The following is a 24,124-nucleotide window of genomic DNA, read 5'->3' as shown; positions in this document are numbered from 1 at the left end:
CTTGGGGAAGTCACTTACACTCTGTAGCCCTCAGTCTCCTATCTAAAGGGCTCAGAGCAGCAATAGGCCTTAACAACACATAAGACAAGTGTTACCACAAAGTCTAAGAGAAAAGAGACATGTGCCTGAAACAGGCAAAAATTGTATGAATAGTGTTAAGTTGTTCAATAATTTCACTTACTTATTCTTTGAAAGCTACAACCATTTATTTCCATGGAAAAATCAAATTGTGAACTTCCTATAACTTTAACATATAGTTAAATTCTAAGTACTGTGAATTATGGCCCTTTCTAGGGAGAGAGAATACTATAAAAGACGGAAGAATCCAGAGAGATTCTGGATTCTGGTTTCTAATCCCAGCTCTGCCATAAACCACCTACCTGACCTTGAAAAACTCAGTAAATATATCTAAATATTTTCCTCATTCCTAAAATGAGAGAATCGAGAGACAGAGTGATATGGAAGACAAGGTAGAACAGAATCTCAGGTCTCTCACTTTCTTACTATATGGTTCTTAGCTCAATTTCTTAACCATTTTGGTCTTGGGATCCTTACCTTCAGTATTAAGTTATTATCACTTCCTTCTTAGAGATGCTCTGGTATTTCAATGAAATAATATATGTAAAGTACCTTGCACAGCATCATTTATATATGAATGCTCCTAAAATGTTAGTTTCTTTCCCCTCCCACATTTTCTCAGGTGTCTTTCAGCTTTAGATAGTTATGAATCTAGATGGTTTATAAAAAAAACAGTCTATTTCTCTAACCCAAGAGAGATGCCTACCTAAGTTTCCACACTATATTATTTCTACTGAGGGCTGAACATTTCTTTTAGATATCAACTTTTAGTCATAAATGATTTAGAAGTCAGGTAGGTGTATGTCAATGCTTCTACATGTTAAATATTCAGCCCTTATTGGCAAGTAGTGAAAGTTTATGCAAGGAGAGGAAAAGCAAAGTGATGTGCATATATCATTTATATTTTAAGCATCAGCAACTGCTCCAGTGAAATATTCACCCAGCAATGATATACAAGGGAAGTGTTTATGCACCGGGGCAACAATATGGAAATCAACATCTGTGGTTAAAAAAAAAAAATGTATGTGTCACTGCTTATAGCTGTGAAATGAATGGGCAACCATAATGGGGTGGTGTAATGCATTTGTGTCAATGGCCAGAGGAAGGAAATGATAATCATAGTTAGATTGCTATTGGTGCCTTTGTTTTTGGCAGCAAAAATAAATATCTATTAATTATACTAAAATGACATGTGTTTGGATATAGTACTAAAGAAACAGCTCCAGTTAAATTATTATATAGGCCAATGATCAGAGATAAATAAGTGTATGCCAGGAAATCTCTGCTAAACTGTTTATGTAACAGAGCCATCAAATAAGTAATATGGTTCAGTGGGTTCAGTGAAATTAAACACTGCATCATGGTAGTTGTATTGCATTAGATTAAGAATAATCAGCACTCCTGCTGGTTATCCAAATGTTGATCACTGAACAGTTTCTCATCTATCACAAGGGACCTTTAGTAAAACCTTTCCCACAGGATCCAATCCATTTACTCCTGCTATTTGTCCTGAAAAGCCTGGAACACCTAGGAGGCTCAGTCAGTTAAGCATCTGCCTTTGGCTAGGCTCAGGTCAAGATCCCAGGGTCCTGGGATCCCACATGTGGCTCCTTGCTCAGTGGGGAGCCTGTTTCACCCTTTGCCTGCTGCTCCCCCTGCTTGTGCACTCTCTCCCTCTATCTCTCTTTCTTTGTCTCTCTTTCTCTCAAATACATAAATAAAATTTTCTTTAAAAAGCCTGCAGCATGGCATCATAGATAAGCCTGGGGGTTTTGAGTCAGGTAAAATTATGTTTCCAAAATTTTCTTCTGCTAGTCAAAATGGTAAGTTAATAAATGTACTCATTCATTCATCATTCTGAGATATCAGAAGCCTACAGTAAGGACAAGATTCAAGATTTCAGAGATAAAAATAGGGCATCAAGAAGGGAATGAAAATGGCTTCAGAATAACTCATAATAGTTTGGGTATATCTAACTATATTTTTAACATCTCCACTTGGGGGGCACCTGGATGGCTCAGTGCATTAAGCCTCTGCCATCGGCTCAGTTCATGATCCCAGCATCCTGGGATCGAGCCCCACATCGGGCTCTCTGCTCGGCGGGGAGCTTGCTTCCCCCTCTCTCTCTCTCTGCCTGCCTCTCTGCCTACTTGCTATCTCTCTCTCTGTCAAATAAATAAATAAAACTTAAAAAAAAATCTCCACTTGGCTATGTATCATGATCACCTTATAAAAAGTTGAATGCTAGATCTTCCCAACCTCCAAACTTGCTCAGCTCATAGCTTCCTCCACACCAACTGATGTCCATTCTTTCGTGTCATTGCTCCTAATGGAAACCCTGAAGACATTCTTCATTTTTTGCTTTCTTTTATATGTCACAGCTAAGCTGCCAGGAAATGATGAGGCTTTACCTTCAAAATATATTGAGAATCCTAACACTTCTTATTGCTTCCATTGCTACCAACCTGTTCTGTCCCAAAACATTTTCCACCTGAATTATGCAATGGCCTCCTGCCTGGTCTACTGTATTTACTCTTGCCTCTACAAACTATTCTCCACACAGCAGCTGACCAATCCTTTTACTATATGGTAGACCATGTCACTCTTTTGCAACACCTAGTAACAAATACCCATTCATTAAGAACAAAAGCCAAATTAGTGAAAAAAAAAAATAGAAACAAACCCAGATGATCTGACTCTCCATTACCTCTCTAACCTCACCTTCTATACTCTACTGCTCTGCCTCTCTCTACTCCAGTCCAGCTTCACTGTCCTCTCTGCTTTTCCTAAACACCAAAAGCATGTTCCTTAGGACTTTTAACTTGGTCATTCCCTCTGTGCAACTCTTCTCCTAAATATCCAGACAAGTAATTCTTTCACCTGCTTCAGTATTGCTCAATTTTCATATTATCTATGATGCTTACGCTATCCCATTTAAAACTGCAAACCACTCCTACTTCAATCTTGATCACCCTTATCTACTCTACTTTTTCCCTTTTCTAACAAACTATATAATTCATTTATTATTTTTATTTTGTCTACCCTTACCTACCAGCTACCTTGCTAGTAGAATGTGAACTCCAGATGGCAGGAACCTTTATCTAGTTTGCTAATGGATCCATTTTGAATGCCTGCAAGAGCAGGCAATGTTTAAGAACTCAACAAATAAGTAGCAAATAAGTAACAAAGATACAAATAAATATCCAAGAAACAAATAATGAAATGGTAATAGAATTCCGGGTTTACTCAGAAACAAACAACAGACTAGCTTCAGTGTATAAGAGAAAACAGTGCAGCAAAGTCATTCATTTCTGAGGAAAATGAACCTTGAATTCTATAACCAAAACTATCCATCTATCAATAAAAGGTGAGGGTAAAATAAAGTCATTTTTAAATTTTTTTAAAAATATCATACTTACAGAAACATAGCAAAAAATAATATAAGAAATTCTCATATACACTTCATGCAGATTTCCCAAATGTTAGCATTTTATAAATATTTCCCTCCATTTCCTCTCTCTCTCTCTCTTTCTCTGTCTCTCTCTCCCCCTTTCCCTTTTCCTCTCACTCTTTCTCTCTCCTATATACTATCTAGTTTTATCTACTGGAAAAAATAAGGCAAACATGGTGTTCTGAGTGAATACAATGGAGAATCATTCTCATTAACTAAATTTATGATGTGTCTTCATGAGAACAGTTGTATTTGATAGTAGTCATATAATTGTATTATAGTTGCCTAATTATAGTGTAGTTGTCTAATTATATACTTGTATTTCTATAGTTATATATCAATGTGAACATGAGTCTATACCCACTCTGAAGATAGAAGTAAAGACAACAAAAAAAGTAAAGATAACAATAACTAACATATGTATCTGCTCAATAGTATGCAATAACCAGACTTTTAGTATAACTTAAGAGCACTCTGCCTTTGCCAGGGAACCCACTAGAATAGTTTTCCAGAACCTTTTCTAAACTTCATGTTTAACATGTGTCCGTCACTGCAAAAACAACACATTATATCCTAATGAAATTTAATGTTCAAATCAAAAAATGTTTATTCTGCGAATCGCCAGGTTTACACACTTCACAGCACTCACCATAGCACATACCCTCCCCAATATCCATAACCCCACCCCCCTCTCCCAACCCCCTCCCCCCATCAACCCTCAGTTTGTTTTGTGAGATTAAGAGTCACTTATGGTTTGTCTCCCTCCCAATCCCATCTTGTTTCATTTACTCTTCTCCTACCCCCTCAACCCCCCATGTTGCATCTCCTCTCCCTCATATCAGGGAGATCATATGATAGTTGTCTTTCTCCGATTGACTTATTTCGCTAAGCATGATACCCTCTAGTTCCATCCACGTCGTCGCAAATGGCAAGATTTCATTTCTTTTGATGGTTTCACTTATTTGTGGAGCATAACAAATAGCATGGAGGACAAGGGGAGATGGAGAGGAGAAGGGAGTTGAGGGAAATTGGAAGGGGAGGTGAACCATGAGAGACTATGGACTCTGAAAAACGATCTGAGAATTTTGAAGGGGTGGGGGGTGGGAGGTTGGGGGCACCAGGTGGTGGGTATTGTAGAGGGCACGGATTGCATGGAGCACTGGGTGTGGTGCAAAAATAATGAATACTGTTATGCTGAAAAAATAAAAAATTAATTAAAAAAAAAAAATGTTTATTCTAATTTCTTCTATCTCAGTTTATAATGAAATCAACTTACAAAAAAAAAAAAAAGAAGTTCAGCTTTCATCACATACTGTTCTTAAATCACTGTGCACAAGTTTATCCCATTCATCCTAAATATAAAGTAATGGTAGTTCTTTCATTTCAGTACCATCTGGGAAAATATTAGCAGAAGAGATAGTTAAGGAATAGAAATAAAATTATTTTCATTTGTTTATAATGCTATGTGACTAAATGATAAATCTACTGCTGTTGCATCCATCAACCTCCTCCAGAGCCTGAGGTCAGTGGAGCTAGCAGAGAAGGAATAAAACATGATTTATTTATTGACCATAGAAACATCCTTTAGATCTTTACTCATATATAATCGTCATAGTGGGTCCTTCTTGGTCTTTCTATCCAAAATTACCCAGAAACTTCCCATGCTCTTCCTGCCTCTTTTTTTCTTAGCATTTTTCACTGTTTCATTTATTCAATTTTTCTCAAGGTTAGACTTTAGGTGACAAAGTATCTTTCCAAACCTTCCAAGGGGGTACAATCTTTCCCTACTCACACCCAAAGGCTGCCCTTATTTCAGAGACAAGGGATAGCCAGGGAACTTACAGAAAAATATTTTCCATCTCCCCAGAAGTCTGATTTTCCATGTTTGACAAAGAGATCAAAGACTTTGCTTGATATCCTCAGTATGAACATTAATATATAGACTAGCTCATCATCTTAAATCACAGGACTATGTATATTATATTAGATATTTCTATTGGTCCTTGTATTTCAATGTCTCAGCAACTCAAACCACATTTTTCGATCACTGCTTTGGTCCCCTTCCAAATTCTATTGTCTTGACAACATTCATCATTTTCTGCAACATGCCACCCTAAAGAAGCTTACGACCTTATTTATTTCATTTCTCTGATCCCAGATGACAACCTTCTATATATTATTGCTAGTGTACTCCCTGTCATTCTACCCTAGAAAGGTAGACCAGATGCATAGTCATCATTCCTCAGATCTATGTGTCACATTTTGCTTCTCAAAGCACTTTCATTCTCAGTATCTCACCAGACTGTGTGAGATGGCAAAGAAAAGTGATATTATGCCATTTTACAACCAAGGGAACTGAGGCCTATTTGCTCAGTGGCTTACTTAGGTAATGGCAAAGCCTCTGATGGTGTTTTCACTGTCTCATCATTTAGGCCTGATGGCAGCATGTCCACACCTTTTTGTTGTGGCCACTCTTGGAAAGCATGTTAAAACTTTAATTATTTTAAAGTTGTATTATGTTTATATTCTTGACTTGGTTCAGTTAAATGTTCTCAACATAACAAATTATTTGAAATTAAGGGTTTTTTTAATTTAAATTTAATTAGCCAACATATAGGATATCATTGGTTTCAGATGTAGTGTTCAGTAATTCATCAGTTGTGTATAACACCTTTAAAAAAGCTTTAAAAAAAAGTTTAAAAAACAGAAGATATAAAGATATGCTTCAAAATTAGTAGAAAATTTCTGGCCCTCCTGCTGGCCAGCCATGTTTCACAGATATAAGTTAGGGTGTAGCAGCTTGTAATCACAGCTACGGAGTAGAGAGGATACAGTCTGAGATGGGGGGGGTGTAAATGAGGATTGGAGGTGGTGGTATGAGTAAGAAGAAAGAGACAAAAATCTCTAGTGAACCTGATCAGTGGAGATGATCATTCCATTATAGGCAGGCAGGCAGGCAGTTGGTAACAAGGTTACTAAGTCCAAATAGGGAAAGATATGAAGATGTGCTAAGATGTGAGAATGCCAAAAAGTCAGGCAAAGAATAATTACCAAATTTGAGAATATGCAGTTCCAGGATCATTTTGCATAATTCCTATGGCCTCACTGGAGGGCTTAAGGATAGTCAGGTAACCAAAGTACGAAAGTACCAAAGAACCACAGATTTGGACTAGGGAAAAAATTTAGGAATGCTTTGTAGTACACAGGTTGAGCAATCATATTGGAGGATATTTCAAAATTGCAAGCATATTCAGTAAAATTAATTTAAGAGTCAATAGAAATCTAGGTATTTTTAAAGAGTTTCGCCACCATATTTTTTTTTTTTAAAGTTTCTTCCAGGGGCATCTGGGTGGTTCAGTGGCTTAAAGCCTCTGCCTTCGGCTCAGGTCATGATCCCAGGGTCCTGGGATCGAGCCCCACATCAGGCTCTCTGCTCAGCAGGGAGCCTGCTTCCCTTCCTCTCCCTCTGCCGGTCTCTCTGACTGCTTGTGATCTCTGTCTGTCAAATAAATAAATAAAATCTTAAAAAAAAAAAGTTTCTTCAATAAATTTTGGAAATAAACTACACTTTTTTATAAATGACTTAGTTCTGACTAATTCTATTAGGAATTATTATTTTTACTTTTTTAAATTTTATTTATTTATTTGTGAGAGAGACAGCATAAGCAGGAGGGAGGAGCAGAGGCAGAGGGAGAAGCAGGCTCCCGGCTGAGCAGGGAGCCAGATGTGGGGCTCCATCCCAGGACCCTGAGAGCATCCCCTGAGCTGAAGGCAGCCACTTAACTGACTTAGTCACCCAGGTGCCCCTTTATTTCTTTATTTCTGAATGTCTTACATTTTTGGGGGGACCATGTGTAACTTTTTCAGACATACCAGATATGATGGTCATGTATCATGAAACTGAAAACTATTTACAACTGTACGTTAATCAACTACTACTTTGACCTTGAGAAATACTTGTGATAACAGATGTAGCTTAAGAAATAGTGTTGGACTATGGTACATCCAGACAATGGAATATTATTCAGCACTAAAAAGAAATGAGCTGTCACACCATGAACAGGCATAAAAGAACTATAAGTGAATATTACTAAATGAAAGAAGCCAATCTGTAAAGACTACATACTGTATGATTCAACTGTATGACATTCTGGAAAAAGAAAAACTATAGAGACAGTAAAAAGATCAATGGTTGCCAGGGTTTGTACATTTTGAGGGGATGAATAGGCAGAGCACATAGCATTTTTAGGATAGTGAAACTACCCTGTAAGGAATGAATAATGGATACATGAATACATATAATGATGGGTAGATATCATTATACATTTGTCCAAACCCACAGAATGTACACCCAGATTGAACCTAATGTAAACTATGAACTTTGGATGATTATGATATATCTCTGTAGGTTCATTAATTGTAACAAATGTTATACTTTCATGAGGGTTGTTGACAGTGGGGAAGGCTATCCCTGGTGAGGGCAGAGGATATACTGGATAACTCTCTATACCTTCCTCTCTGAGTATATATGTATTTGTATACATATATTATATATTATATATATTACATTATATTATATATGTGTGTATGTGTATATATACACACATATATATATACATCTACTGTCTTATAAATGAATACTTTTCTTATAAGGTTAAAATCTGCTTTATGAGTATTCTATGTTGACTTATGTAATGGAGTAGGCTCCTTGTGAGTTGACAGTGGTGAGATAGAAGTAGGACAGTTGGAAAGGAATGGACAGAGGTCAGAGGCCTGAGAGAATGCAATGTGGATGCCAAAAGCACATTGAAAGATGGACTGAAGTCTTTTATCAAAAATACAGAGACACCATGGGAACTGTAGAACTCTCAGCCCATAACAACTCCATCCAAAACACTGTACTAAGTGATCTGACCAAATTCTAGCCTGGCTCCTGGCAGCATAACGCCATGTAACTAGGATGACTCCAGCCCCCTATTGACCACTCTCCTCCATTAAAATGCCTGCCTGAGAAGCACAGCACTGCCAGGAGAATTTAATTTCTTCTAGCCAACACCTAATATAGGCTTCTGAATTCCCTTTCTTAGAGCATTTACTAAAAAGGACTTAAAGTTATGAATATGAATCCTTTACAACTTAGAAATGTCTTTCTCATAGACCTGAAAATCATTACTCTGAAATGTAATCATCAGAAAGCATAGGGCCTCTGATCTCTCAGTCTTTGTGGAGGGATAGAATGCTAATTCCAATAACTGCCATGTAGCAAATATAGCTGGTCTAATCATGTTTATACAATCGGTTGATTTGTAACTTTTGTAACTTCTTTTGTAACTTCTCTGTAACTTTTGTAACTTTTCACTTCTCTGACTCTGCTGAGCCCCCTGCTCTGCCCCTCCCCTCATTCACTGCATCCCTACAGTCAGTAGATTCAGATCAAAATCTGTTTTCACCACTTTAATATACCCAACTATATTTATCTTTGACACCACATCTACAATACAGAACACAAGCTGGAGTCCAGGGACAAATTCAAGATCAACTCTTGGGAGACTAAACTAGGAACCAAAGCAAAGAACTAGAATATTCTTCAGTAGTCCAGATGAATTTGCACATTTCCTTGTATTAGGACCTAATTTCTTAAGCAATTGAGAACCTATATTATTTTCAGCAGAGCTATGGACTGAACTTTATGTCCCCCAAATTCATATTTTGAAGACACGACCCCCCCACTCCATGTGAAGATATCTGGAAATGGGGTCCTTGAGTGGTAATTGGGCTTAGCTGAGGTCCTAAGAGTGGGGTCTTCATGATGGAATTAGTGTCCTTACAAGAGACATTGTAGAGCTCCCTCTCCCCATCCCTGTCTCCAACGTGTTAAAACACAGTGAGAAGGTGGCATCTATGAAGCTGTAAACCTATCCTATAGAAGTGAATCAGCCTGTACCTCACTCTTGGACTTCCCAGCCTCTAGAATTATGAAAATCAAATTCCTGTCCTTTAACTAACTTAAAAAGATATATGCCCCCTCCTGTTCAGCACAGGATTATTTACAATAGCCAAGATATGGAAATAGTGCAAGTGTCCATCCATAGATGAATGGATAAACAAAATGTGTTTTGTGTGTATGTGTACACACACATACATGTAATTTTATTCAGCCATAAAAAATAAATGAACTATTGCCATTTGCAACATGATGGATGGATCTTGAGGGAATGCTAAGTGAAATAAATAGAAGAAAGACAAATACCACATGATCTCACTTATATGTGGGAACTTAAAAACAAAAATAAAACAAGCTCCTAGATACAGAGAACATATTGGCAGTTGCCAGAAGTGGGTAGTGGGGCAGTGGGTGAGATGGGTAAAAGGAATCAAACTTCCAGTTATAAAATAAATAAGTCATGGTGATATAACACAAAGCAGATTAGTTAATAATACTGTATTGCATATTTGAAAGTCAAGAGAGTAGATCTTAAACATTCTCATCACAAGAAAAAATTTTTAAATTATGTATGGTGACAGATATTAACAGGCTTAGTGTGGTAATCATTTCACCATATATACAAGTATTGAATCATATTGTACACCTGAAACCAATACTGTATGTCAATTATACCTCAAAAAAACTTTTTAAGTATCAAAATCCTGTTGTTTAAGACACTCAGTTTAGAATATTTTGTTATCGCAGCCTGAGCGAGCTAAAATGGGCAAAATGTTAGGCAACATAGAGAACAGACATCTGGACTTGTGAAAAGTATCCCAATACTGTAACAGTTCAATATCTGGTTTAGCACGGGAATTTTATGTTCACAAATGCTAAAATGAAGTACTAAAGGGCTAACACAAGATGTTTGCATAGAGTCCCAAAGGTAGGACTAGACATAACCATTATGAAAAGGAATATGTAAGGGATGCCTTGGTGACTCAGTTGGTTAAGCATCCCAGGGTCCTGGGACCCAACACTGCATCAGGGCTCCCTGCTCAGCATATAACTATGCTTAGATGGGATATAAGGGATATATATAGGGATAACTCTGTATCCATTCTCTTTATTTTTTTGCTGCATATCAGTTTTATACAATCACTGATCAAACATTTATTGTCTGCCAAATATCAGTCACTTAGTTTAGTTTAATGCATAATTTGTATTTTATACATATTTATTCTGCTTGGCAAGCTATCATAGCCATACACCTATTTCAAAATTTGTAGTCAATTAATGCACTGATTTTTTAAATAAAATGATGATGAAATTAACCCTTAAAAAGTTATACATGCACTTATCTTGAGATCACATGCTCTAAATTCACTGCCCAATTGTGGAGGGCCAAACTCATACTGACTCTATTCTTCCGTACAAAATAAAGTATTATTTATCCAGTCCTCATTCAGGCATTTGAAGATACAATGGTGAGCAGATAATGGAGCTTACAGTTTAACAATAGAAAAATATAAATAGTTAACTACAATTACAAGTGGTAAGAGCAATAATCAAAGACATGATTAGCAAAGCTAATGAACTTTAAACTTCAGGATCATTCTCTTAGATGAGTTTCTTCTAATCCCTATGAGGACCCCTAAAATTGTCTTCAGTTTGTTAAGTTATGTGTTCCTAGGAATTTATTCATTTTTTTCTAGGTTTTCCAATTTGTTAGCATATAATTTTTCATAATATTCTCTTATAATCCTTTGTATTTCTGTGGTGTTGGTATGTAAGTTTCTATATCATTTATTTCTGCTCTACTCTTTATTATTATTATTATTATTTTCTTCCTTCTCTTGCTTTTGGGTTTTGTTTGTTGTCCTTCCTCTAGCTCCCCTAAGTATAAAGTTAGGTTGTTTGAGATTTTTCTTGCTTCTTGAGGCCTAGTTTCTTGATTTATTCAAAACCTTATCTTTCTATCATCTACTATGGAACATAAAAACATAAAATACATTTTGTTACATTTGTTAATGTTTTCCCTGATACATTTTTTTCACCACTGAAATCATAAAGTTCCTAACCTCAGCATTGCTGATCTTAAAAAGGTCAAATGTCCAATGATGAAAGCAAATTCACAGGTATTTGCAGTTTTATTCAGCACAAAAGCTGGACACAGAACTTGGGTATTGTCTGCCAGTCAGTCAGCACTGATAAAGAACTATCTAAGAAGAATAAGAATATGGAAATTAGAGTAGCTTATTTTTAAAATCTGAGAGAAATGGTACAATATGTACAGTTATGGGAATAAAAATAGAAGAGGTGGTTGACCCAAAAATTCCACTCCTAGGAGTTAAGGAAACAACAACATATGTGACAAAACAAAATTTATATACATGAAGGGTACTGGGGGCTGAGTCAATTAAGTGTCTGCCTTCAGTTCAGGTCATGATCCCAGGAGACCTTTAGCTCAGGTCATGATCCCAGGCCACTGGGATAGATTTCCACATCAGGCTCCTTGCTCAGCAGGGAGCCTGCTTCTCCCTCTGCTTGCCGCTCCCCCTCCTCATGCTCTCTCTCTGTCTCTCCCTCTCTGACAAATAAATAAATAAAATCTTCTTTAAAAAAATCATGTGGAGAATGTTTATCAAAATGGAAAATTATCAAAAAAAAGGAAAATGATCTGTAATAGTACTACGTTAAAAACAGACTACAGAACAATATGTGCATGAACCAATTTTGTAAAAAAAAAAATAGGCTTAAGTTTACAGAGGAAAATATTAGAAAAATGTTCTATAAAAATCCCAGTGTTTACCTTGTGTAATGGTATTATTAATGATTTGCTTTTTCATTCTGTTTTTAATTTAGGCATATTTATATTTTCTAAGTATTCAACATTAAACATATATTACGTTATTATTAGAAAAAAGTTATAAAAAGAAAATAGGAAAAAAGTGACATAATAGTTGAAAAGCTGGAAGTATTTAACTCTGCCTACATGATTTCTTGCCTGCAAGATTTCACAGGAATCTTGACACAGTGTATTGTTGAAGAAATTTTTTTCTCCAACATCAGTCATTTATGTTTCTAATAATTATAATTGCTTACATGTTATTTAGTTAGCATAAATAATTTTACAAAATTGAATCAGAAAAAAACTAAAATTATATTAAATAACTACTTTTTTGCACAAGTTATCTACTACAGTCCTTAAGTATCTGAAATACATTTCCTATAACATAGTACTTAAAGGGAAATTGACAATATACATTTTTGTAGTTTTATAATTAAAAGGATTCCTATTTAATTCCATTGATATCACACCAGTATTTTAATTTCTAATGTTTACCAGTGTTTTAATTCTACTTTGATGTTCACCACATTTTTAAAAAAGATTTTATTTATTTATTTGACAGAGAGAGAGAGACAGTGAGAGAGGGAACACAAGCAGGGGAATGGGAGAGGCCTGCTGAGCAGGTAGCCCAAGATGGGGCTCAATACCAGGACCCTGGGATCATGACCTGAGCCAAAGGAAGATGCTTAACCACCGAAGCACTCAGGCACCCCTGATGTTCACCACAATTAACTCTTACAAAGGAAATTATACACACACACAAACATACATGTAGATATTCATACCCAACACATTCCCAGACATGTAGATGATTATGTATAAGCAGCATTAGAGAATGCTACATAGGGGCGCCTGGGTGGCTCGGTGGGTTAAAGCCTCTGCCTTCGGCTCAGGTCATGGTCCCGGAGTCCTGGGATCGAGCCCCACATCGGGCTATCTGATCAACAGGGAGCCTGCTTCCCTTCCTCTCTCTCTGCCTGCCTCTCTGCCTACCTGTGATCTCTCTCTCTCTGTCAAATAAATAAATAAAATCTTTAAAAAAAAAAAAAGAGAATGCTATATATTCCTTAAAATGCTTAAACATTTAAATAAATTTTAATTAATAATCTAATTTAACAATATATTAAATATAAATATATGTATTACATTTTATATGATATAATATATTAAATATAAGCATATATAATAATATATTGAATATTATTTAATAATCATAAATAAATAATTTTTATTTAAAATTCCATATTTTTAATTTTCAGAGGGCAGTTTAAATTAATAGACCCTAAGTACACCTGAAGAGCAATATAAAAAATTCAGGATGCAAACATATCTCATACTTCTAAATTTGAAATGATGTCTAATTAACCATCCATATGATCTTTGCATTATAGGTTAAGTTTAAAATTATATTTGTTCACTGCTTGAAGTAGACAGAAAGAAATACAAAGAGAGAATATAAAAAAGAAAGAAAGAGAGAGAGGAAGGAAGGAAGAGGGGAGGAAAGGAAGGAAGGAAGGGAGGGAGGGAGGGAGGAAGGAACTGTGTTATCCCTTTACAACCAGGGAACCTGGAAATCTGATCCAGCTATTCTATAGCTGAGGTCAGTGATGATCAAAAGAGGTGAAAATAATTTTCAGGAATATTATCAGCAACTTCAGTGAAAAAAGACTATTTAAGGAAGGTGCTTTACATTCTTTGGCCATTTTTTTTTTTAATTAAAGCCTTAAGTGAAAAATCTAGTGTACTGTCTTTTTCTTCTTTTGCATGTGTGTGCTTTGGTTTTGATTTTTTTTTTCTTTTTCAGGTCTGGTATATTATTGCCATTAATAGTCCCAGTATATTAGAAGTAAAAAAAAAATAGTCCCAATATTATTATTTGCTATAATAATAATCCTGTGCAGATTAAGAGATAGAAAGAGAAATGTGTGTTTAATCCCCTGTCTCTACTCCACCCATCCTTCTACTCACTTGCCCTCTGACAACCACCAGTTTGTTCTCTGTATTTGAGTCTGGCGTGTGTGTGTGTGTGTGTGTCTTTTTTCTTTGGTTTCATAAATTCCACATATGAGTTAAATCATGTGCTATTTGTCTTTCTCTGACTGACTTATTTCACTTAGTATTACACTCTCTAGTTCCATCTGTATCATTGCAAATGGTAAGATCTTACTCTTCTCTTGTGGCTAATACTGCATTGTATATATGTTACCATATCTTCTTTATCCATTCATCTATGGATGGACCCTTGGGTTATTTCCATATCTAGGCTACTGTAAATAATGCTGTGCTGAACAGGAGGGTGCATGTATCTTTTTGAGTCAGTTAAAGAACAGGAACTTATTTTTCACAATTCTGGAGGCTGGGAAATCTAAGATTGAGTACTCTTAGCTGGTTCAGTTCTCCAGGGCAGAGAACTTACTTCTTGGCAGATTGCCGTCTTTTCATTATCTCCTAGCATGGTGGAGAGAGAGAGAGGAGGCAAAGGGAGCTCTCCAATGTCTCTTATAAGGACCCTCATCCCAACATGAATGCCTCACTCTCATGACCTGAACTAAGCTTAATTACCTCTCAAAGACCCCATCTCCCAACAACATCACACTGTAAAGGCTTCAAAATATGAATTTTGGAGGAGATGTAATTCAGCCCATAGCTGCCTAAAATAACAGAGGTTCTCAGTGGCTTAAGAAATGAAGTCCTCCTGGGCGCCTGGGTGGCTCAGTGGGTTAAGCTTCTGCCTTCAGCTCAGGTCATGATCTCGGGGTCCTGGGATTGAGTCCCGCATCGGGCTCTCTGTTTGGCAGGGAGCCTGCTTCCTCCTCTCTCTCTCTGCCTGCCTCTCTGCCTACTTGTGATTTCTCTCTGTCAAATACATAAATAAAATCTTAAAAAAAAAAAAGAAATGAAGCCCTCCTACAAGGAAATGTCCAAATTCATCTGGACTACTATAGAATGTTCTAGTTCTTTGCTTTGATTCCTGGCTCAGCCTCTTAAGATTGATCTTGGATCTGTCTCCGCACTCTAGCATGTGTTCTTATTGCCTTGTGGAATTGTAAATAAGGCTGCAATAAACATAGGGACACATATATCAGTGTGACAGTATATCAAGTCTTGAAACTGCACACCATTAAGAATGCCCTCTTGTGGCACTGTCTATGATATAACCAAAAAACTAAAAGCATCAGAACAATCATGTTCTTATTGACATAGAAAGAATGTCACCTTATATTATTAAATGGAAATATTGGTTAAAAGAAGAAAGAAAGAAACAAAGGAAGAAAGAAAGAGGAAGGAAAGGGAAAGAAAAGAAAAGAAGGGCCATAAAAATCTGTATTCAGATAAGCTACCTAACATGAAAGAATTTATAATTATCTGAATGACTACAGAAGCCTAACTCAAAATTCTTCAGGTGATTAAATAGGCGAAAAAATGCTTGACAATAAATTATTCAGGCTGAAATTAAAAATGGAAACAATGTACATGTGAGCTAAATTTAGAAATGAAAGGACAAAACAGTAAAGAAAGGAATAAAATGATGTCAGCATTTATTGATGTAAGATAAAGATTGATGCATGCTATATACAGCGAATGAGTAATTTTATTATGCTTAATGATACAAAAAGTGGATCCTGGGCCATCCAGACACATTTACATAGTTCTGGGAACCAAAAATCATCACTGCTATGAAAATAGCCATGAGGTAAAAATCACATCCCATTTATTGGCATGCAAATGTGCACATCAAGCCTAAGAGGGCTAATATTTCTTGGTCAAATGAAATCTGTTCAAAATAATGTGAAATGAGTTACACTTAGAAATGCATGCTCCTAGAAAGAAGTGTATGGAGAAAGAAAACATGATATAGCTATTTATAAAAAGCAAAATAGCAGACATTTGAGGATTAATGCTGGATTTTTATATTTGGAGGATTTCTGTAACTATATAAACTACATAAATGCAATACAAATGTGTCCATGAGAAAGGTTATTTACAATTCATCAGACTTCCCATTGACAAAAATGTGATTCAAATTTTTAAATAATGCAGTAAAACCTTTTTATAAGGCTAACAATGAGAGGGATGAAGGAGCTTGCGATTCTGTATATGCACTCCTGAGACATTATCATGGAAATATTTAGGCAATAAGGACCTAAATCTTTTATACAGCAATGAGGTAGTAGATGAACAATGCCATCTTATATTATACAAGGTCTCTTTCAACGCTTTGGCTGGGTTTACCACCTTCCCAGGAAAAGAACACTTCCAGAAGATTAAAACAATAGTACTATAGAGGGTTTAAGTTTATAAACCATGTTCCCATATATTATCATTCGAAGAGCTTTACAAATGAGGAAATTGAGGGTTGCAGAGATTAAGAAACTTACCAAAGTTCACAAGATAATATATTACTAAGTCAGGATCCAAATGAGGTTTCAAATTGCTAGAACCCCGCTCTGTAGAAAATCTTGACTATGCCCTTTTAATCTGAGGACCCAGGAACTGATACTGTGGTGGGGTCACAAACTGTGTTAGAGGAGGTTTTGCCTGCCTCTTTCACATTACTAAAGGGGCATCTTACCCCTTTTTTAAAAACATATATCAAAGGAACAAATTTAGAGTAATATGCAATTTGTGGCCTTTCACTGCTTTCTTCTATGGCAAATGCATTTTCCTAACATCTTTTCCTGCTATAGAAATAACGGATACAGATTATTTGACTCGCCTATTCAAAATGTGTCTCTCTACCATTCTTATCCTTTTAAAACTGGAATTGAAAAACCATAATCTTGTGCGTATTTGCTATTATTTGTGTAAGTAATGTTTAAGTGACAGAAATCAGTAAATCAAGAAATGGCTGTCTCAAATACATTTTTAGGAAAATATTCAAGCCAATATATCAGATCTAATATTCCACTTAAGGAACAAAATTCAAAAAACTGAAATGTTACTTCTTAGAATATGTGACTTTACTGTCAGAATGTAAAGCCCTGAGCATCTGGGTTCACCACAATGAATCTCAATACACCCTTACTGAACCGACTTTTAAGATAAGTGGACACCCAGCTGTACATTTTAATGTTTATAGGGATGTCCCAGGTAACAGTTCTGAAAAAGTTCATCTAAGAGAAAATAATTAAAGATCAATAATTTTTCCTCCCCAAAGCTCTTCATTGTTTCAATTCGAAGTTGTATTCGATTCGAAGGTCTGATTTTTATGGAACCTATATAAAATGTGAATTAATAAAGGGCCAGAAGCTCTTTAGGATCAGCAAGGATCCACAGGGGAAAGGGGAGGCCCAAGCTCTGCCCTCCCTCAACCGCGAACACTGAAGAAGGGAACTAACATTTATAAAGTACCTACTTTGTTCAGGCCAAGTGTTATGTTTTGTCTGCATTTAATCTCATTTAATCTCTCCCAACTATCTTTTGATGTAAGTATTACAATCTATTTTACAGAGAAGAAACAGAATGGTCACAGAGAGTAAAGATTATACACCTGACATAGGGCAAACCTGGAATTCAAAATCAGCTAGTTCATTCTGCCTCCTTTAAGGTTCTGTCACAGCTCTGATCCCTCGGTTTGAGCCTAGTTCCACCATGTCAACCATGGACAATTCAGCCAGCCCTCCCAAGAAAACTTCCTTGGATCCTCTAGATTCTACTGTGGATTTCACACAACACTTCTGTTTGTCTTGGGGTGCTACCAAGACTACAGCCAGCTTAGGTCCCAGACCTTCTTGCTTGACCCTGACTCATTTCCACACTGAGAAGTCTATTTAGCTCCCTTCTCAGCCCCTCTCACCATACGCCCTCTCTGTCTCACCCTCTCCTACAATTCCTGACCAGCAATTGTAGACTATTTAATAAATTCATATTAGTCTTTCCCTTCATTTTTTAAGGCACATCTGACATATTCCCAGCTACAGAGAAGATAAACCCTTGAGGGTACGAGATGTTTTATATTCATTTATATATTCCCTGTATCTAACATACTATCTAGTACAGGAAGACTCTTAAATATTTTTTAACTGATGAATGAATATATCAATGAATACTGTGCTAAGGTGCCTAAAACTGATTCTCTGGTTTTTCTGCTTCCTTTATCTGACTGCAGGTCCTAGAAAAAGTATTTCTGGGTTTGAATCCTCATTCCACTAAGAGCTATATGAACTTTGGCCTGTTATTTTGCCCAGGATTCATTTATTATTTTTTATTAACATATAATGTATTATTTGCTTCAGGGGTACAGGTCTGTGAATCATCAGTTTACACAATTCACAACACACATGATAGCACATACCATCCCCAATGTCCATCACCCAGCCATCCTATTCCTACCCTCTACCCCCCAGCAACAGGAAACAAACAGATTCCTAATTTATTAAAAAGGGGATAATAATAGAACCCACATAATAGGTATTTTTGAGAATTAAAGAGATAAATTCATGCGACATCATTAAATAAGCTTGACACAATATACACCCTCAGGTGCATCTCTCTTTTACCTTATATTTTGTATAACTGTAACCACAGTCAACAGAGTTCTACTTCTTATCTTTCAAAGGATAATTTTTAGATAGAATATCCATGACTACAAAATAATGAAATTGATTGTTAGATGAGTATTTCTTCCATTGGGCCTATACCAGCCTCCAAATGACCTCAACACTTTCTTATAGATCTTTCCTTTGAGGATCTTCTTCCACATGAAAAGTCAAGACACTCTTGTCCCCATGATCATTATTTTTTGGTTTATGCATCCCTAATAATGAAAATTCTAAATTCCTTATATGTAGTCATTCATTGCCTCACTCATTTATGTATTTAAAAGCATCTCTTAAGGGGCGCCTGGGTGGCTCAGTGGGTTAAAGCCTCTGTCTTAGGCTCAGGTCATGATCCCAGGGTCCTGGGATGAAGCCCCACATTGGTCTCTCTGCTCAGCAGGGAGCCTGCTTCCTCCTCTCTCTCTCTGCCTGCCTCTTTGCCTACTTGTGATCTCTGTCAAATAAATAAGTAAAATCTTTTATAAAAAATCTTAAATTCCTACCCTGTGCCAGGCATTCTGCTATAGAACATAGAGATGAATGAAATACAATTTCTGTCCTCAACATATACATTTCTGTGCACTAGATGGACATGGTTTTGTGTCTCTTGGCCTCCTAGTCTCTCTCTTTCAAATGCTCCCAAGTTTGCTTATATTCTTCCTAGGGGTTCCAAAAAGGACCACAATATCTGACCAGCATTGAATAAAGTAGGTACCATCACTTTTTTGTTACATTGATCTCTAGATGGGAGGGAACCAGAGGCTGGTACACATCAATCTCTTCACACTGGACACAGTCACACCCCAACCCACATCAGCCATGGTAGGGGTGGGATGCAGAGGGAAGGAATTAAATGCTAGTGGATCCAAATGTTGTGTGCCTTTTTATTTAAAGTCTCCCTTGGGGTGCCTGGGTCGCTCAGTCGTTTAAGCATCTGCCTTCGGCTCATGTCATGATCCCAGGGTCCTGGGATGGAGCCCATGTTGGGCTCCCTGCTCAGCAGGGAACCTGTTTCTCCCTCTCCTGCCTCCTGTGCATGTGCCCTCTCTCTTGCTCTCTAGCTCTCTCTCGAATAAATATTTTTTTAAAAGAATACTTCTTTTAAAAATAAAGTCTTTCTTGAAGTGTTCCTTTGGGGATTCACTATGTTTAGAGTCTCTCATTTCATACATACAGTGTAGTTTAAAAAAAATGCCTATAATCTCCACCATCTTGAGAGAAAGAACTCTTCTTTCCCCCTTGGCCCTTAGAAACCAAGCTGAAGCCAGGGACAAGTCTCAGGACAAAGGACGTAAAATGTACAACTTAAGCTTGATGTTACAGGCCTTATAGAGAAATACTTCCTTTTCTTTGGCAATTTTTCCCTTAGGTGCATCTAATCCTGCCTCTTGTCATCATCAGAGCAATAACATCTCAAGGGCTTATATAAGGATAAAGGCCTAAAACAAAGATACCAAAAAAGTAGTTCAGCCAGCCTTTTAATGTAGGCCTTAGACTCAGTATAAGCAGAAGAGCTCCAAACTCCATACTACTAGCTGTCTCAGTAGGATACCAAACTAGAGGCTAGGGATGAAACCCCACTTAGAAACTCAGGGTCTATTTGTCTATTCTTGAATTTGTGAATCTCTCCTTTCAAAGCAACTTCAAGGGTATGACAGCTGCCACAAGAGGTAACTGATCAACAAGACAGGTGTTTGGGATGCCAGTCATATTCTATCATTAGGTACATTTCCGTCTGAATGTGATTAGCACTCAGCTTTGCTGTACTATATTCACCAACATCATAGATAAGGACTGTTGATGGCCAGTGCTATTGATAGCTCCATTTTAGCTAAAAAGGCCAAAGCCAAGGCAAAATTGCAGCATTCTATCCACATGGAATCTACCAACGACTCCAAGAACGCAGCTCCTTCTTACACTACATGATGCTAGGCATCTTTCCCTCTTAAAATCAGTATTTGCCACAGGGCTTTTTCACAAGGAAAGTACTTTCTTTTTTATCTCATGGATATAGTTTCCCAACAGTCCAAACTACTGCCATTGAATTTGTTTTATTTTGTACTTAAAATTTTCTCTTGCCTTCCCACTCCCTAAATCCTTAGTGATCAATGCAAGGTTCTTAACAGTCTGATCCTGTCTATGCTCCAGTCTTAACCTTGCACCATGCTCTACTATGCCCTAGCCATGCTGAGATTCGTGCAGTTCCTGGGGTTCGGGGGAGGGTAGTTATGCACTCTCTCAGATGTCATGCCTTTCAAATGTTACTCTGTATCCTCAAAACTACTCCCACTCTGTTTACTGCCTTCACTTCAAGACTTCTCTCAAGTGCTGGCTTGGGCAGCACATATACTAAAATTGGAACAAAACAGGGCACCTGGGTGGCTCAGTGGTTAAAGCCTCTGCCTTCAGCTCAGGTCATGATCCCAGAGTCCTGGGATCGAGTTCCGCATCGGGCTCTCTGCTCAGCAGGGAGCCTGCCTCCTCCTCTTCTCTCTCTCTCTCTCTGCCTGCCTCTCTGCCTACTTGTGACCTGTCTGTGAAATAAACAAATAAAAATCTTTAAAAAATAAAAATAAAAAAATAAAATTGGAACAAAACAGAGAAGATTAGTCTGGCCCCTACGCAAGGATGACACGCAAGACTTCTCTCAAGTTACCTGTTCTGAGAAGCCTTCATTTCCTACTCAGCAAATCTGAACACTTCTTATTTTATGACATTGTATTATATTATGGCCCGTATATCTGCCTGCCCCCAATGGACTATGGACTTCATTGTCATTAACATAGCTTCCATTTCTTGAGCACATACAATCGGCCAAAACCCAAACAAATTAGGTGTTTGACATATACAATTCTACCTTCCAAACAACTATCAAAAGAAATATTTCTATATTCATTGTACTGAGTAAGAAGAGCATGTTCCAAACATATTGCTGTAAGTAGGGGAAGCAGAATTCCCACCCCAGCCCACTTGGCTCCACCATGGCACTATGTTTCTTCCATGGCAGCACTCTGACTCAATGGAGTCTCATTCATGTCTGTATCCCTAGTACGTGGCACAGAGTAGAAACTCTAGGCACTCAAGAAGAATTGTTGATAGAGTGAAGAAATGACTACGTAAGTGTTTCTTATGCACATATTTCTTTTACTTTGAACCAATCAATGCTGATGAAGAAATATTTGCCATAGGGAGTCATTTTACCACAGTCCCAGCAAAATGTTAGAAAACAAAGCCATTTAGTGATGTACTCTGAGTTCTAAAGAGCAAGAACTTTCAATTCTAGATAGTATTTTTTCATGATTTCTTTTGGCAGCAGTTACATAATTCATATTTAATAAACCTGTTCTGTGCTCCCATAGAATTTTGTATCCATCTCGATGTTAGCACTTGAAATCCAGCTGCAAGGGTGCTTAAGATATGGGTCTTCCTTCTAAAGGGCAAAGATCTGGCCTCATGGTCTCACTCATTTCTCTATCCCCTAGAATAACCACCAGGGATCCTGGTACAAAGCATGTAATCAATATATGCTGAATGAATGTTGTCAAATAATCTCACACAGTAACACCAAACTAAAGCAACCCAAACAAGCGCCTGGCTATCTGAAGCCGTGTGAAACAAGGTATTTAAAAAAGAGGAATTTTCCACATATCTTAGAGTTTAATCCCTTAGGATAAAATGTTTGTTTTTATTTTGCATGGAAGCCTTTCTAAAATATGCATATTCTTTTCCTTTGAAGGGAGTCACACTTAAAACAATTTAAACTATTTTGAACCTTTGTTATTTCTTTATTACTTCAGTGAGTTTACCGTAAACAAAATGGTCTCAGACTATGGTGCTTTTGGGATTTTCCTATTTGTTTTTTGCATTTTATTTTTCTTTTCCTGCCTTATTTTACTATCAAGCTGTCAGATTTCATTCCTTAGTTTTATGAATGTGTTTCCCAACAGCAACTGTTCCCTATATTTAATAATTTTCATTTTTTGAATATTTACTGACAAGCAATGCGCTAAGTACTTTATTTGCATTATTTTACTTAATCCTGACAAATTTCTAAGAGAGTGTAGAATTGGTTCTGGCTCCTCAGAGCTCTTTTTCTGTTTTACTGACATGTTCCTCATGAGTAAAGTGGGGTAGTTTATTTTAGATATCTGGGCCATCACTAAACATGACTGAATTGTTATTATCTCTTTTTCAGAAAGCCTCATCCCAGTAATTTTCAGTTAGCACCATTGCAATGAGAGTAGATACTTCACTGTTTATCACCCTATTTTCTTACTTAATGTTTTAAATAACACACAACTGGAACTGCTAATGTCTCTCAAAAAGCTCCATGTGATGCGTACGTATCAGATAAATACTTGGTAAGAAAGACAGGGAGAAGAATAAGGGAATAATTGATGGCTTTCAAACTGATGGAAAAGAAGTATTTTGCCCTGTGTTGCAGAATTACAATTAATAGGTAGAATTTTAGGAAAACATACTTTTATTCCATCTATGGGAGAAATTTCAAACAGTTAGAATACACCCATAATGGAAACAGTAAATTCTATCTCAATACTATACTTTTAAAATGACCCGACATTCCAGCCATGAAGCTGCTGCCTTGTTAATGTATCCCAAGCAAGCAACTGCTTTAATCTAGTCTGGGTCCTACATAGATCCTTTCTTTTGCAAGCCTACTTCTTGTTTGTTGCAATTGTGTTTGCATCTTGTACTCGGTCTCCTGATTTCCAACTTCTTCCTTGTAAACTCCAGCTTCTTCCTTGTAAACTCCCCACTCTCTGCTTCAGACTGACTAAAAAATTACATCTAATCTGGCCCTTAATATACTAGCTAACATTTAGAAGACCTGCTCAGACTTTTGCAACGGTAGGGAGATTGCACATAAGATTGGATGAATATCAGATGGAACTCAACAGAAAACATCCTGCTTTGGAAAAGTCCTTGGACTATTTGAACAATAAGTTTCTTCAAAATTCTTAGGGTTCCAGGATATTCCAAGAGACAGAGAGACTCAAGACTACATATTGTGGAGTCAAAGCAAAATGAGTCTACTACATTGTAAAAGATATAGTAGAAACTTCACTGGTTGAGGGAATTAAATGAGATTGTGCATGTAAGAATGTGGGTTTCATTAATAGGCTTAATAAATGTTAAAGGCTCATGACAGTGCTAATGATAGGACACTAGCATGTATAATGGTACAAGTTTGAACCTCAAATCCACCACATACAGAGAAGAAAAAGAACTAAATGAAGTTCTGCTCTTGATCTATTTTG

The 24,124-nt window shown here is 36.9% G+C and overlaps 1 protein-coding gene and 1 non-coding gene across 2 annotated transcripts in view; one reads left to right on the top strand and one right to left on the bottom strand.

Annotated features, from left to right (window-relative positions):
- The window catches only part of DLG2 (discs large MAGUK scaffold protein 2), a 2,065,329-nt gene that overhangs the window by 1,662,646 nt on the left and 378,559 nt on the right, over nt 1-24,124 (bottom strand). The gene's annotated exons all lie outside the window — the stretch shown is intronic.
- On the top strand, nt 21,402-21,509 carry LOC125080250 (U6 spliceosomal RNA). The gene has a single exon (XR_007121278.1). It is a non-coding gene; the product is annotated as a U6 spliceosomal RNA (small nuclear RNA).

Source organism: Lutra lutra, chromosome 10 (assembly GCF_902655055.1).
Source record: "Lutra lutra chromosome 10, mLutLut1.2, whole genome shotgun sequence".
Lineage (NCBI taxonomy): Eukaryota > Metazoa > Chordata > Mammalia > Carnivora > Mustelidae > Lutra > Lutra lutra.
This window is presented reverse-complemented; position numbering and strand designations above follow the sequence as displayed.